General features: G+C 39.7%; 1 pseudogene; it reads left to right on the forward strand.

The window, feature by feature from the left end:
• Positions 1-1,545: 1,545 nt before the first annotated feature.
• LOC112106344 lies at positions 1,546-2,009 on the forward strand (annotated as a pseudogene).
• Positions 2,010-15,240: the final 13,231 nt, after the last annotated feature.

Below are 15,240 nucleotides of genomic sequence, written 5' to 3' on the forward strand. Positions count from 1 at the left end.
CGGCGGTCGATTTGCCGCCGTCCTCACAGCGGGGTAAGTCGGATCAGATACGTCGAATTCAGCTACGCTATTCTCGTAGCTGAATTTGCATATCTGAAATCGATCCCCCCCGTAGTGTAGACATAGCCTAGGAGTCTGAAACCTAATGTGGGTGCCGTTGAGGGACCACATGTGTGTGTGTGTGTGCGGGGGAGGGGGTACAGAATTTAAGTACAGTTACTCTGAAACTGTAACATTCATGATGCATCTTTTCTTCTTGGAAAACATTTTATTGGCATAAAGAAGAGAACAGTAGGTGGTGGGACTTTTGTGTTATGACCCATGGCAGTATCTATTCTCAAGCCCCACAGTGCTGTATATAGTACATTACATAGACATCAAGAAATATAACTCAGTAATGACCTAGATAGTGCAATGGTGTTGGATTTCTAATTTTTAGTCATTATTTGTATGACAGGATTCAAATCTATTGCAAATTACAAGAGTATAAACCTACATCTCTTTTTTTAGTCATTTGTATACTTTGTCGACCCAATAGGATCCAAAACACCAAATTTGATGCAATTGCCACCACCTCCTTTAAGGGAGGGGAAGAGATGTGTTGCTAGTTCTGCCATACATCAGAAAGGAGGTGGATTTACAGAACAGCAGGGAACCTCAGAAGTCAATCTACACAACCTGGCTGTAGCCTGAAATGATACTATAACTTTACTTTGATGTACACTAACAGTTGTGACACTGAATAGAATTGATTTTTTTAATTGCATTTCCATGAGACATAGTACACTAATATAGCCTCACTATTATTTCTTTACTTCATTCCTATTTTATCATACATGCTTTATCATTGCAAGCTTTAATTAATTTGCATAAAATTGGTTTTATATGACCTGCAAGCGGTTTTCTCACTAACTTAGGTGCACTTATATGTCCAATTATCTAGGTCTCAGGAAAGTATAATGAATGCTACATACTAATGAAGAGAGAAAAAAAGGACACTTCCATTTTAAAATAACATGATTAATCAGAAATGTTTAAATTAAGCCAAATTTATATTTTGGCAAAATAAGATATACGGACAGTCATCATATCAAGGCAATACTTGCTATAACTAACAGTGAAATGAATTGTACTCACTCATAGACCTCACAATAAGATGACAATGAGGCATAACAATAAACATTTCCATACACCTGGCAAGAATAATCATTTCTTCCAGATAAGTGTCTGGCTGTGTTGGGGAAAGGTTACATCCCCTACTTCCCATCTGCTGCCCTTTTATACAATTACCAGCAGTCACTTTGTAAAATGTTAAAAGCACACAAAGAGTGAGGGTATATTGCCCCAACAATTAATTTTGAGGAATGTTTTAATGATCGTGCACATAGATAGCACCTGGCATCCAAACAGATTCCCAAGGCACTTTACAAACTTTTGCTAACTGATTGGATGCACAAGGATCACAATATCCTCAATCTGAAATAGTTACCAACAGGTTCTTTAGGCAGTAAAGAACTAGGTGATTGGCTGTATAGGACAACATACATGATGCCTGGACCTTAGCCCAAGACCCCAGAGGAAAGGGCAGCTGCTGCTAAGAAATACAACATGAGGGTGGAGGACTATGAGGACTATGAGCCACATCCGGATGATGACATAGGGTATGGTGATTATCCCAAACTTCCTGACCAACCTCATCATGAAAGAGACCCCTGGTATTAGTGGGACTACCCCATCTGAGACAAAACTGGAGAGAGCCAATGCACTGGCACTTTGATATGTTTCTCTGGACCCGTGTTGACACATCCCCCACTGTGGTACACTGGCACACTATGTGCCATCACTTCTTCCTCTTTATTGGCTTTGTGCTGTTTATGTTCTGGCTTGGAGAAATGTACCCATCCTACATACCTATGGGACTGAAGCAGTATCCTTACAATAACCTGTACCTGGAGCAAGGGGACGATCTCAGCAAAGAGCCCCCAGAGGTGAAGAACTATGAAATCTGAAAGATGCATGGAAATGTAGCTCTTTTCCAGAGTGTTCACTGCAGGATGCACTAACCACATGTTCTCTTAGACATTTACTCTTAATGAAATATATTGTGAAAACTCTTGTGGTGGATTTCTTTTCTTTGAAGAGGCAATAAAGTGGGCACTACTCATGTATCTGCAACTTTGGGTACCTAAGTATCTCTGAATATCTATCTCTATATGCCAAAGCCAGTTGCACTTAGGCACCTAATGTTGCTTTTTAAAAATAGTACTCAGTTACTTTTGGAAAATGTAACCTAGATTTTATTTCAAATTTAAATAAAGTGACAAAATCAAAATAGAGTCTTTAAATGATTTCCAAATACTGATTTGGGAAAATTAAAACAATTAGTGTTCAAAAACTTTTCACCTTGACCTGAATTCATTTGGAGGGCTTGTTGGATTTTGCTCAGAATGCTTTATTAAAAAATGAAACATAATAAAACAAAACCAACACACACAAACACACCACAGTGACCTTCAGCAGACATTCAGCAGAACCTGACGAAATTCTGATTGAAGAAAGATTGATTCTCTAAAGTTTGAGTGGTCAGACATGCACTGAATTTGTTGAAGTTCATTGCAACATCCTAGAAAGTATTTTCAGCCTTTCTATCCTAATGAGCTTATTAGTAAAAGGCTGAAAGGATCACAGATTGTCTATCAAGAAAGATTGTCAGTCACACACTGTTAGCAACTCTGCTGTGATTTATACACCAGGAGCATAAAGAAAATGGTGCTACAAATGGAGTCTTATTGTGCCCCACAGTCAGTGCGGTAACACAAAATAAAACATGCAGCACAAAGGCCCTCATGTTTGGGGGGAGAAAAATAAGTTCTCGATGAGGAAATCATAGAAAATTAGATGGAATGGTACCTTTCTCCTGTGGTTTCCTCCAGTGATAATTATATCTCATAAGAGAAATTGAGTTACCTGCAGTAGTAATAGCCATGGTCAAAAATGTGCTATTAAATGCCATTGAAAAGAAAAAATCTCAAACTTAGCTCAACTGCTGTTAGCAAAAAGCATTTTCTAAGTTCTCTTCATTCAATATATCGAGGCATGACAGATTCACACTGTAGTTTTAGATCCAACAGAGAATTTTTTTCGATTCTCACTTTAGTTTGTGTGGAGCAGCAGGAACTATAGATAATTATATTTATGAAAAATACAATTCCGGAAAAAAAGTTGCGGGCATTTGCTTATGACCAAAAGATTTTCAAATTCTTAAAAAAGAGGAAAGTTTGTAATATAATTCTTCTCTCTAAGGCTTGGGAGAACTGCAAATAAATTTATGATGTTATGTTAAATGGAAAATGAGTATATCTGATAGATGAAGCAAGATTTGGAAAGGGGCTTATTTTCTATGGCTCCAGTTCCGCAAAGCACTTAAGTATGTCCTTAATTTTAAGCGTATGCTTTAGTCCTAGTGAAGTCAATAGTACTATGGCACATGCTAACATGCTTTGCTGAATTGACAGTAATCAGGGCATGGTAGTTGCAAAAATAATTCACTTGACATTTTCAAAGCAAAGAAATGTGTGACTGTGTTTTGCCTTATCTGGCAATTACTCCTTCCATGGGATATACTTTAGGAGTTTGGGGGAGAGAGATAGATGGGCAAATATTGCTGTTCTTCAGAGCTGAAGGTAAGACAGACAGGAGGGAAACAGACAGACAAATAAGAGAACAAGCAGCAAGTAAAGGGAAAAATTCCCACAGGAACATGGATTATTAACAATTTCAGTTTATAACATTTCCAGAAAGTTGTTTTCTGGCACTGATGAATCAGACCTTTTCTCTAGTGTTTGTTTAGGGTAAATGGAATAACGAGCATGTGCATAGTTTTATTTATTTATTTTACGTTCCCACTGAAAACCTCCAAAGTAGGACCAAATTGCACCCCAAAACATGTACATGCCACAAAATCCCTCTCAAAAACACATAGCAAGTTCAAATACAGTATCTCCTCAACTTTTGAGGTGCATAAACTGTGACCAACATCAGTGGCAGCTTTGTGGTGATTTGAAGGTTGTTGCTCTCTTGCTTGGTCTGCAGACTGGATACACAAAGTACTGCTGTTTTCTCTGCGAATGGGATAGTCGTGCAAGAGATTCCCACTACATCAAGAAAGATTGGCCACTCTGACAGTCATTGGAGCCTGGGAGGAAAAGTGTTCAGCATCCACCACTTGTTGAATCAAGGAAGATTTTGTTACCACCCTTACACATCAAGCTGGGTCTGATGAAGAACTTTGTCAAGGCCATTGACAAAACACAAGCAGCTTTCAAGTACCTCCGTGGAAAATTTCCAAGGTTAAGTGAAGCTAAGATAAAGGAAGGTGTCTTTGTTGGTCCTCAGATTCGTGAACTTCTTCGAGATGATGCATTTGACCATGCACTGCGTGGCAAGGAAAAGACGGCATGGAAAGCCTTCCAGTTAGTGGCAATAAATTTTCTCGGAAACAACAAGGCAGACAACTACAGGTTGTTGGTGGAAAACCTCCTCAAGGCATACAAAAGCCTTGGTTGCAACATGTCACTAAAGATACATTTTTTGCACTCTCATCTAGATTTTTTTCCACCGAACTGCGGAGCAGTGAGCGACGAGCACGGCGAGCGATTTCACCAGGACATTGCAACAATGGAGAAACGCTATCAGGGCAAATGGAGCCCATCAATGCTTGCAGACTATTGCTGGACAGTGACAAGAGATGCTCCATTTAATGAATACAAGAGACAAGCCAAGAAGCGCCAAGTAGACACTGAATAGGACTAAACTATGTACAGAATAGTTTTTTGCCTTTTGTTTCATAATAAATGTTATTTATATAACCCTTTTGCTGATTTTTAAAGTGTTACATAAACAGGACAGGTGAAATATTATCATGTAAAGCAACCATAAACACATGAAAAGACCTAGGTTTACAATTTATGATTAAAACTCTACTATCTACACAATATACATAGACATAAAATGTAAAAACTTAAATATCTTAGAAACAGTAGCCAATCAGTTGTTTTAATTGTCATATTTGAATTCAGCACATCAAAATACATAATAAATAGCACATTTTATCTCTGAAGCAGACGACTTCTCAAAAATTGTAGACCAGTGTTATGAGTCAGATTGTGCCTGACTGCTGGACTGGTATGCAAGAAGAAGGAGTTTGTTAGAAACTTCCCTCCCTTGTGCCACCTGAACTGGAGGTTAGGCATACTTGAGTGCAGTGACCTCACCCAGGAGGAGATGGGGTGAAAAGGGGGCTTCGCTCTCCCTGCCCTACACAGGCCACTAAAGTTGGTGAGACATGCAGGAGTGTTCCGGAGTGGTACAGCTCAGCACCACCTATTACTATCAAGCAAAACAATGCCCTAAGTGTGATATGGTAGAAAATATTTTATGCTCTTCATCTATGCAGTTTTATCTTCAAGGAAACATTTTTATTTAAAATATAAATTTCAGCCACTTCAAAATCTGTCCAATACCTCTCATTCCCAAAGTATTAAAGATATGTAAAAGATCACCACAGGACAGACAATGAACTTTGTGGATATATGTAGCAGGGAAAGAAGACATCCCTCCATCCTGCATCTAGGAATAAAATGGGTAGTGCAACATACATTAAATGAAAATGGCATCTCAGCCATCCTTGGTTGAAACGCTGCAAAAGACTTTGGGCGAGAGAAATTTTTTTAGACAGGAAGTTAACCTGTTAGTTAGGTTTAGTCTCTAGAAAGCATGTTATGATTTTCTTTTATATGTAACCTTTTGTTTCCAGTAGCCTAACTCACTATCACTTGTAACTTGAGTCACTGATAATAAATGTATTCTTGTTTCACTATAAATATACGAGTCCTCTGATGTTAAGGAAAATGCTGGTTCTAGATGAATCTTGCAAGCCGGTGCATACACTATTCTTCTGGGGACATCAGACTTGGTACTGGTGTGAGTAGCCAGTGATAAGGGCTGGATATCACAGAGGAATGCATCAAAGGGACTCGGGGATTGGAGCCCACCTATTGTTAACATTCAAGGCACAGTAAGGGCTGGCATAGCCTAGCAGAAAATGCTTGAATGACTGAAAGGCTGGCAGTGATAGGAACTTGACACGCAGCTAAGTACAAACATGACTCCCTTCACACTAGAGTTAGGGGGTAACTAGGTGGCTCACTGTCCTGGTTACGCCAAAAACTGTCACGCAATTAAAGCCTCTTATAATTGTATACAGTCCAATCATGCAGAGAAAAACAATGTGAGCCAGACAATTCCAAATGCGGGCAGGCATTCTGTCTACTTCATTCACCATTTAGTAAAATCATGAAATCTGGGTAGAAGGATACAGTTCTTTGTGATCAACGCTGGGTCTTCCCCAAGACACAGTCTTTGAAATTAACAAGGGAAGATTTTATTAAAAATGGCTGGAAGCCCACTGGCCATTTTATAATCTTTTTCACCTCCTGTCTCCTACTGGTAGAAGCAGAGCTAGGTTAAAAATTCAAACAATCAAAAAAAGAAAATGTTTCCAAAGAATCCCCTATACAATTTTTCCAAAGGACCTTGAAATTGTACAGGGTTGGTCTTGCAGGATCATTGGGTATTCATTTTCAGCATCTGTTGCATACCAATAGCTACTACTTGGCATATGATTGAATAACAAAGTGGATTCATCATATCCCTAGCTGAAATGGGAAACATGTATGAAGAAGTTCCAAGGGAGGAAAATACCTCAAGTTGGTATTGCATGTATATTTAAAACATTTCAATAAAATGAACAGACAGTGCTTCAGGCCATACACTGACATCTTCAAGAGCTCCTTTTTTACATATCAAATATGTGTTTTATGTTATGTTATCCTGCTGTCAAGACAAATGGTCATTACTCGCTATTTGTGTCTCTGTCTCCCATAGTGAGTTTTTTGTTTTGTTTTGTTGATTAGTAAAGTGAATTTAGCATGGTCAGGGCTTCAGTATTCAGCTTCACCTTTAACAATATGTAAGGGAATATAGGTTACATGAATGCAGTATCTTTGACATTAATAAGTCCATTTTGCAGTGTAGTTTTAAGTACCACAGTGTTGTAAATTGTCACACCGAAAGTACAAATAACATTGTGGCTTATGCAGGTGAAGGATTCAGTTTTATTAGAGATCAAAAATAACATTACTTCATGGCCTACCACTGCCCCCAAATTCCACACTCCAAATGAAGGTCCTCACACTTCAGCATCTCTACCAAGGCTGTAAATTAATTATTGTTGTTTCTATTGTGGTGTCACACAAGGAACTCAGTCAGTGATCGAGGCCCCATTGCATTAGGCACTCTACAAACAAATAGTAAGACGGTTCGTGACCTAGAGAGCACACAATTTAAGATTTAGACAAAACAAACAGGGTGATTAAACAGAGAAAATGGAGGAAGGATTGGGCAGAAAAACAAGGCCACCATGGATATGTGTGTGTGCATAAATTAGTCATAACAGTGGTTTCAGAAATCAGAAGTGATTACCAGCTTTGCCAGATTGTAGTGATTTATAGGCATCATGATAAAAGTCAGTTTAAAGGAGGGATTTAAATAGGGAGAAGGTGATTAATAATTAACAAATCCCTAAAAATAATACCAATACTAAGTCTTTTTTAAGCAGTTTTATCTGAAGGTCTCAAAGTGCTTTACAATGCAACACAAATATTATCCTCATTTCATGGATGGGGTAAATAAGGCACAAAGAGGCAAAGCAGCTTACCTGGCCCCTCAGCAGAACAGGCCGTCTGGTGCTCAGACCTGTGTCCCATTGACTGGACCACACTGCCTCTCTACTAAGGCTGTACATTAATGATTAACAGATCCCACAAAAGAGGGTAAATTCTACCCTGTACCTCATTGGAGACGCTGAGCAATACCTCAGAACCAGGAGAAGTTCAGACCCAGGTTACATTCTCTACCTGGACTAGTGATGAGAACTTGAGATCCAACTTCCCTTGAAATGAAAAAGCTTCCCTTGAGATGAGCTACAGGGCCAAATCCATGTTCCTTTTGGGATCTGCTAATAATTAAATTACAGCCTTGGTAGAGATGCTGAGGGGCAAATTACTTATAATAGAGTGAACAAAGGTTGAATTGATCAAGGGACTCGTAAATTGGGCCATCAACTTGGACTTTTGGTTTGGGCACCTTGCTGCAACAGGTTTTTCCAATGGCTACACTTGCTAATGAGAATTAGATACAAATTGTACTATTGACTCTTCTCAGCACATTTTATCTTCAGGAGTTAGTTCATACATTTGTTTCCCACAGTTTTATTTACATTTGAGTCATTTTTTGATGTTGGTCCTTCTATCCCTGCCATTTCTACATTTAAATTCTTAGCACATTTATGGCCTTGTTTCAAAGATGCTGAGTTTCAGCAGCTCCCATTGACTTCAGTGGGATTTGTGGGTATTCAGCACTTAAAGCATTCTTGGGTCAAAATCTACTAACAAAGGAACACTGCTGGCCTTCATTTCCCATTTTGAAGTTTACAGTGAAGACTTTTTGTTTTCTTTCCCCAGAATAATGGAAGTTTGACTTTTTTAGTTTGACTATGTCGATGTTGTTAAAGCACCAGGAGACATGTGAACAGTATTATATAAATCAAACTATAATAATGTCTGAAGGAAAAATCACAAAGAATAAGAAAAAGTCTCATGCTGGTAAAGAAAAATTACACTTAGATATTGGAAAGACCCCCCACAGTTAATGAATGGGTTATGGTATTAGCAGAAGCTGCATCATGTAAGTGACTTACATTTAGCGGACATGATAATAGAAAAATTCAAGGATCTGTACATCCAATTCCTTGATTATATTCATTTGTGCCCTGGCAGGACATGAGTAAAGAGATTTGACACACAGGAAAAGAATACATATGACAATGCAAAATATTGCATTCACCAGTTAAGTATTTTATGTTCTTATTTTTTTCTTTCACATTCTTCACCTTACTTACCTTGTCTCTTCATATAATGCAATAGGCATTGATTTTTCAAAGCTTTTAAGCACGAGTAGTCCCATTGGTTTCAATTGGATGAATCGTATGCTTAAAGTTAAGCACATGCTTTGTTGAAAGAGGGCCATAGTCAATATACTGCAATAAAACTGATATGTATCCAAAGTTATGTTATCAAAAATCACACAAATTGTGCTGCACAAATGTGAGGCCTGATTCTGACTCCAGGTCTGTTTAAATTGGGAGTAACCCCAGTAAAGTATAAACCTGTTGTAAATGGAATCAGAATCAGGATAGTTAGAAAGACATATTAAAATTCTGTCTAGTACTTTATGTACATGGGACAATTCAAACATTCAAGGGCACATCCTGATTGCCTGAAAATCCCTGATAAACATGTCTGATAGCAGTGGTGTTGAAAACCTCAATTAAAATAAGAGAATTGAGTTGCACTGGCAGTGCTATGTTATTGCATTGTGCCAGAGTTTCTACTGTAGCCTTTGATTCCCTACTACAGTTGACTCTGACCAGTTAACACTTTCCAAAGGATTAAACTGTGCCTATTCTAGGTTCAAGGTCAAGTTTAAAGCTCACCAGATTCTCAAACGTGACCTATTTTCCTAGTTTGGCCAAGGCTCCACTCTGACTCTAGTGGCTCTAGCCAATGCCTTCAGTCCCTCACTATTATGAGCACTATTTCTTTTCCCACAAATATAGTTGACAGATCATTACTACATCTCCTTGAACCATCATTATCTTATGTTCACAAGACATACTAAACAGATAAAAGTCCCTTTGGATTAAGAATTGGATTTATAGCAGGGCAGAGGGGGCAAAAAGCAGGAAAATATATATACTGGTGGAAGACGGTGACAGTGATTCTTCGTATGTCATATAGTTTATATCCCCGAGGAAAATTCTAAACCCTTTCTTCACGTTCTTATGGGAAAGTATTGAACTAAGCAACTTTAGCTTGAGTATGAGCCCAACGATGGAAGGAAATGAGTAGATGCTCACACAAATGAGTACTTTGTTCTTTTATGTTCATATTTCTGATGCCACAGATAGTTGAACCACTTGTAATTTCTTTTATAAACCCCACTCCTGACTGTGGTCTCAGGATGAAATTTGTCTGCAAAATGTCTGATTAGGAAATACTCCCCCCCCCCCACCTTCTATATTGAAGAGCATTGGTGTGTGTATTCAGGAAGGAGAAAAGAAAAGCAACAGAACACCTTTAAATAGCCAGAAAAGGCTTGAAAAAATATATTAACCCATTTAGCTCATTTAAGAAATAAACATCTGTCTTATGTGCCAGGGCCAGGGGCTGAGCAGACAGAGATGGTTCATAAGAGTCTCAGGTATGAACAAAAAATCAAATAAAATCAAAATAAAACCAACCAAACAAAAAAACCTCTAGTATTTCTGGCTAGAATTAGGAATATGATCAACATAATTCAAACTTGACAAAAGTCTCTGGCCACATTCCTTCTATATAGTTTGCAGTCAATAAACTTCAAAAATCAAATAGGAAACCAACACAGCATTTCTGTTTCCCCAGAGCTCCCTCTCCTGGCTTGGGATCAACAAACAGCTCCAATTCCCACAGACATATCTCTGACCCTCTTGAAGGTGCTGAGCCTACCTAGGCTGGACTGTACCTAATTAGCTCCCAGCTGGGAGTGCCTGCCTGAGCTCTAAATCCCTTGTGGGAGTTAACCCCAAATACACATACTGCTGTGCAGCTCAGTAAGGCTCTCTCCTAGGAAAGGTGTGTCTGGCTGAATGACTCTGTATCCTAGTGATACAGATGGCTGATTCCTGTTCAAATCCCTTCTCCCCCTGAGCAGGTGGGACTTGAACCAGCCTCTTCCACAGCCTGGGTGAGTACTCTAGCTCTGTGGTTCCCAAACTTGTTCCGCTGCTTGTACAGGGAAAGCCCCTGGCGGGCCGGGCCGGTTTGTTTACCTGCTGCGTCCGCAGGTTCGGCCGATCGCGGCTCCCAGGGGTTCTCTGCTCCAGGCCAATGGGAGCTGCTGGAAGCGGCGGCCAGTAAGTGCCTCGGCCCGCGCCACTTCCAGCAGCTCCCATTGGCCTGGAGCAGTGAACCGTGGCCACTGGAAGCTGTGATTGGCTGAACCTGTGGACGCGGCAGGTAAACAAACCAGCCCGGACCGCCAGGGGCTTTCCCTGCAGAAGCGGCGGAACAAGTTTGGGAACCACTGCTCTAGCTGATAGGTAACAAGAGTAGGGTTCTTGTCACCTTGCCTTGAGTTTGTTTCAGGCTCTGCCCATGGCTTAGGTGGCTGAACAACTATCTCCCCCCAGTTTGTGCATTTCAAGCAGAGCTAAGAACCTCCCTGTAGCCTGGACTTAGTGGCCTATCTCTATGAGAGGGGTGGGGATTAGCACACGCTCCTCTGGACAACATCTCCCATTGGCTCGTTTAAGCGTCTCCTTGCCTATCATGCTGACTTTGTGACTAAGGTCTCTCTCTCCCCACTGATTGTATAGGGAAGCTAGGCATATAACTCAGGCTTGGTGGATCTCACTGTTGTCTTGTGATTTTTCTAGGTACCTGAAAGTTAGGTGCCGCAATCCTAAGTATCCCAATGTGTAAGGTCCTTTGTGGGGTCTGAGCCAAAGTGAGCAATATCCTGTAAATTTCACTAACTTGTTCTGTACTATTATTTGTATTACAGTAGTTCCTAAAGGCCTCAGCCAAGCTCAGGGCTCCAATGTGCTAAGGACTGTACAAGCATGTGCTGAGATGCCGTCTCTGCCTCAAAGATTTTACAGTCTAAACAGAGCTGAGAGGAGAAACAGATGCACAGCAAAGTTAAAATGCTTACTCCCAATTCCCAGTCCAATACCCTAACCACTAGACCGTATTGCCTTCCTCACTAGCCACTTGAAAATTTCTGTGCTATTAGGTGTATGTCAAATACCACAGTCCTTGGATTGAAAACTAGGATTAGATAACCATTATTCCTCCTAGAACAACAGATGAGCCACTTGACTACACAAAAAAGCCCTCTGAGTAGTGGATTCCTATGTATAAACAATTTTGTGTGAACTTCAAACACGTTGTCACTTAAAACTACAAGGGCTTTAAAAAGGATGTCTCAATGAGGGTAGTTAGTTTCCAAACCCATTCAATTTATGGCCTCTGAAACATTCCAAAGAAGATGCCAGTGTAGATCAGCTATATACTTTTAACCTTTACAAGCAGCTAACTTGCAAACTGAGATTAAATCTTTTCTGTTGTTATTGTAATTTATGGGTGAGCATGAACTGACATCTTAAACTGTTTTTTCAATAAACAGAAGGAATCTCATTGACTACATTGTCACATATTTTATTCTTGCTATGTCTCTCTAAACCTAACACTTAAGTATATTATACTTCAAAAAATAAACATTCAGCATTCTCCAGAGAATAAAACACATGACTGGGCTTCTGCTAAATGGCAAACATGCATCAGTAATTTTTTTAAAAGAATGAATGGGTTCAACATGATTTGTATTGTACAGCAGGAACCTTATTTTCAGATCTTCATGAGGTGTTTGAGTAATAAGACATGATAGACTATGCGGGAGTCCCAATAAACGTTTCACTTTGGGTGAGCAACGCTCTCCGGGTGGATATTAATCAACTCTACCACACGGTCTAAAGTGTCTCTTCATTGTTTTTAGTGAGATTAGAATATCATCATTTTTAAAAAGTGTTTAAAAACATTAATGTTAAATAATGGTAAAAATAATGGCTCCTCCATCAAATGTAGTTTAAAGAGTTGTTTTCAACCAAAATAAGACAATGTAACACAATGTAGCACTGAAATACTTCCCAGGTTGCTGATTCATTTTCTTCCTTTTTTAAATACAGCATGTTGCCAGCCAGTCATATTGTTCCTTTATTATTTTGGAATCGGGATTTCCATCTTCCTGTGAACAGCATCCCCAGCTACTCAGACTTTTCTGCACATTTGTGTTTTAGTTCTGAACTTCTCTACCTACAGTTCATATCCCCACTACCCAAGCATTTTCTAGTAGTCATGGATCTTCCTAACCACCTATCATTCCAGCACAGCCTTAGTTATTGTCTGAAGGCAGTGTCTGTCTTAAAGCGCTTACATTCAAAGAGACAGTGTACGAATGTGGGAGGAGACCTGGGGTGAGAAAAACTGTGATTCTTAACTGAACTAGAACACACATAGTACACCTCTACCCCGATATAACGTGACCTGATATAACACAAATTCGGATATAACGTGGTAAAGCAGCGCTCCGGGGAGGGGGAGGGGGCTGCGCACTCCGGTGGATCAAAGCAAGTTTGATATAATGTGGTTTCACCTATAACGCGGTAAGATTTTTTGGCTCCCGAGGACAGCATTATATCGGGATAGAGGTGTATTAGTTTCTTAGAATCTAGAGGATAGTCAAAAGGAGGGCAATCTTAAGCAGCAAAGGTGGAAAGGAAAAATGTCACAGAACTGGGCAAGGGCCATCCTACTATATAATATGGGCATCAGAGACCTGATTCTCTATGCCATGATATCAGGTTTTCGCTAGTACAACTCCACCAAAGTGGATATCAGACCCAATTAGTCCATAAACGTGATGTTTAAACTGTTGACTTATTCAAATGGAATTGGTATATTGATCCAGTTTTTAGTGCTTGTGATGAAGTCACTTTCTAGAAAAGAAGTTCCCATCTGTGCTGCAGAGATAATTAGCACAATAGTGTGCTTAACTAATCGCAGTCTGAGAATTATTAAGCCCATTATATACTATAGCAAAAAACCTCGGTATTAGTAGGCTCAGGTGCACACCTCAGTTGCATCATGAAGTGCAGAAATAAGCTTACTAATACACAGCCTGAAATAACTTTTTGGTTGTGGAGTCTGCTTATTTTGCATTTTATTTTTTTTAAAAATTAAAAAGCAGTTTTCTGTCAAATTATGCCCATGTATCCTTTCACTACCAATAAGAAAACAGGGAAGAGGTGATAAATACATTTTTCTCTTCTATTCTGAATGCACTGGTTGTTATTTTTTTAACCTCCTTTTTTTGTCTTATCGAACTAATTTTAAGGACCAGAGACAGCTTTCTGTTCCTTTTTCATAGACAGCACTCCCAACCCTTTAAAATAGTACTTTATTGTTCGTTAGTAATGGTTCAAAAGAACAATGATATTACAATATTTTGGTCATGTACTGTATATTATGGGCAAGATTTTAACCCATTGTTACAGGCTCAAGAGATCACTGTGCCAATGATCACAGGGTGCTCCTACAATGGTGTAAGCCAGATCCCCAACTGTGCACTTGCAGCATGACCAGTGTGAATAAGTGATGGCCACGGCTACTACTGCACCCCCCTGAGGAAGTAAAAGGGACAAGTTCAGCATCATGACCTAGTGAGCCTTAAACAGATACAAAAAGTCCCTGGAGAAGTCTGGGTTCTATTGACTAATGCAACCCTGAGCAAGTAAGTACCTAGTCTGACTGGTGTGGGGAACATGCTTGCACTGTTTTGGGGTCTGCTTCTTGGTTTTCAAGAGAACACTACAGGTCACCATCATGCCCTGCATGGGTTGTCACATTCCTGCTTCAATGTAGCTGGCAGATAAAACTGCTACAGCTGTGTGGATGTCACAAGCTAGACGACCAACTGCTCCTGACACGAGGGCCACAGAGAATGCTCCTTTGCTAAACTCCACCCTGCCTTGGGTGACTCCCTTTCATTTGCATATTTCCATGGTATTGTGAGAGTACATAGACTATGCAGGGCTGCATGGAACTATGCATAATGGCTGGATGCCTTACTACTTACCACTGCTGACATTCCTGTGCCCTCTAACACACGAGCATAGACTGGGAGATGATTTTGGCCTTTGGTAGTGTTTCTATAAATTCAATTCTTAGATGCACGTGCAGCTTTTGCTAACTTCAATGGGAGATGTATGCATTCATTCAAGAGCAGAATTTATCCCAAATGTATCTGATGTTGGAGCTAATTCTTCAGGGTAAATTATCAGATCCAAGCATGGCCACTATTTCATACAGAAAATGGCTGCCTATTGGCAATATACTGTATTTTTGTTATGCATAATAGGCTAGATATTGCTCTCACTTACATCAATACAAATTAGAAATAACTCCATTGAATTCAATGAAAGCAGAAGCAGTCCCAATGTCTAGACATTCTGTCTGCTGCGTG

This window comes from Terrapene carolina, unplaced genomic scaffold (assembly GCF_002925995.2).
Source record: "Terrapene carolina triunguis isolate 2854851 unplaced genomic scaffold, T_m_triunguis-2.0 Scaffold46423, whole genome shotgun sequence".
NCBI lineage: Eukaryota > Metazoa > Chordata > Testudines > Emydidae > Terrapene > Terrapene triunguis.